At 37.5% G+C, this 2,418-nt stretch overlaps 1 pseudogene; it reads left to right on the top strand.

Annotated features, from left to right (window-relative positions):
* The first annotated feature begins 385 nt into the window (after nucleotides 1-385).
* Nucleotides 386-2,160, top strand: LOC132305100 (stemmadenine O-acetyltransferase-like; annotated as a pseudogene).
* The last annotated feature ends 258 nt before the right edge of the window (nucleotides 2,161-2,418 follow it).

Genomic DNA, 2,418 nt, shown 5'->3' on the forward strand with positions numbered 1-2,418 from the left:
AGGGATAGGATTTGTTTTATAATTATTTATTGTGCTGCTATTAGATATATTGAATAAGAAAACTTTACTTCTGTTTTTCTTTTTCCGTCTACCCAAGTCCAATGACATAAAATTCTTATATTGTTCATGTGTGGTGGTGATTTTTCCCTCTCTACTATCTTGTATTATTTTTCATTCATAACTCTTGGCACGCGAGGGTAATATGATATGATATGATATATATATATATATATTGACTAAGAATTGTTTTATAGTCTGCATGCGCTAGAAATGAGATTCCTTTCCAAGAACTTACGAAGCGATTATCGTGGCCTTATATATATACATACATCCATTGATCCATATGCCAACATCATCTAGATATATAGCATCACAGCTTACTAAGATGGATCCTAAGAAAACCATGAAAGAAACCATCAAACCATCGTCTCCAACTCCCAGTCATCTCAAGACTCACAACCTCTCTTTGTTGGATCAGTTCTCTCCACATAAATATCTCCCTTTGCTTCTCTTCTACCCCAATAACGGCTATGATAGCCCACGCATTAATATGAATGAAAAATCTCGTCGGCTCAAGACCTCTCTCTCTCGAGCCCTAACCAAATACTATCCTTTTGCCGGAAGGCTTTCAATTAATGGAGTCTCCACGACTGTAATGACGAAGGGGTTGATTTCTATGAAGTCCATATCGATTGTGAACTATCCAAAATCCTCGAAAAACCTGACCCTGAGACACTTGATCTATTCTATCCCCAAGGTGTACCATTCAGTGACTCATACAATGCTAGTCTATTGGTACTTCAAGTCACCTTTTTCGAATGTGGAGGTATGGCTATCGCCACGTGCTTTTCACACAAGATCGCCGATGGAGCCACCATGAGCTCCTTCATCAGTGATTGGGCCACTTGTCAATCGGCTGAAAACAGAGGCGGTGCCAGGATTTTAATTCAGAGGGGGCATAGTGTAAAAATATATATATATATATATAATTTAAATAAGAAGAAAAAAAAACATACATACTATATAAATCATTCTCAAGTGCAAAAAGAAAAATGTTTAAGAAGTAGGGGGCCAAAAAAAATTAAGAAGAAGAAGAAGAAAAAGGGAAGAAAAATGAGAAATTTGAAAGAAAAAAAATATATAGAGAGTTTGAGTACAGAAGGAAAATTTAATTTTTTTTAAGGAAATCAAAGGAATATTAAGAGCAAAGAAAAAGGAAAGAAAAATTTAAAAGATAATTTTAGAAATTTAAAATTTTAGGGTGGGCATTATATAGAAATTTCTTTATAAATATACAAATTAAAATAAAAATTACTATATTTTATAGTAGGCGGGACTAGGTCAGGAGGGGCATGTGCCCCCTCTGGGCACACACTAGCTCCGCCACTGGCTGAAAAAGTAGAGTTTCCTAAGTTCATTTCAGGAATTGTCTCTCAGCCAAATGAACCACCGTTAGGGACAGAGTTTCAGCTCCAGATGGGAAACTCTATCACCACCAGAAGGTACGTGTTTAGTAGCTCGAAGATAATGGAGCTCAAGGCAATGGTCAAAGACTCAGGAGTGCCCAAAACCACTCGGGTTGAAGTCGTGTACACATTTATCTTCAAACTCGCCATGTCTGCCCGTAGGACAAATTCGGGGTCCTCAAGGCCATCGCTTCTAGTCCTGTCGGTGAATTTGCGCCCCAGACTTTCCCCGCCACTACCGAAAAATTCAGCTGGAAACTTTTCTTGGGTTTCCTCGATAATGGCTAAAGATGAGAGCGAAAAAGACTTGGGTGCAATGAAGAAAGGGATGGCACAATTTAGCCACAAGTATTTGAAAAATTTTACACCAACCCAGTGCTACTCTTCCATATGTGATGTCCTCAAAGAGGTCAAGATGGTAATGAACAAGAATGATAGTATGGATATATTCACTTGTAGCAGCTTCTGCAGGTACCCATTTGGTCAAACAAATTTTGGGTGGGGAAAGCCTATATGGGTTGGTTTTTCAAGCATCAAGAACAAGAACACAATTCTTTTGCTCGATGCAAAAGAGGGTGGTGTAGAAGCATGGATTACTTCGGAAGAAAAAGATATGGCAGCACTAGAATGTGATGAAGAACTCCTTGCATTCGCTTCTTTGAATCCGAGCGCTTTAAATATGGATTTTTTGTGAATTGGTGGCGTAGTGATCTTGTTAATTATGGGGATTTCCAATTGTTGGAAGACTGAATTCTTGTTTTGGAACTTCAAGAGTCTGGGAAATATAAACCAACTTGCTGAAGTAAATGTTTAATTTAAAATCTTGTAATTTGTGCCTAAATATACGCACACATACGCATGTTCTTGAATCCATTTTGTAAGCAATAAATGAAAATGAAATAACATATGGAAGATTTGATTGTGGATATAAAAGTTGAGCGTGTTCAATTCT

Source organism: Cornus florida, unplaced genomic scaffold (assembly GCF_030987335.1).
Source record: "Cornus florida cultivar Cherokee Brave unplaced genomic scaffold, ASM3098733v1 CherokeeBrave_3.0.0_Hap2_Chr04, whole genome shotgun sequence".
Lineage (NCBI taxonomy): Eukaryota > Viridiplantae > Streptophyta > Magnoliopsida > Cornales > Cornaceae > Cornus > Cornus florida.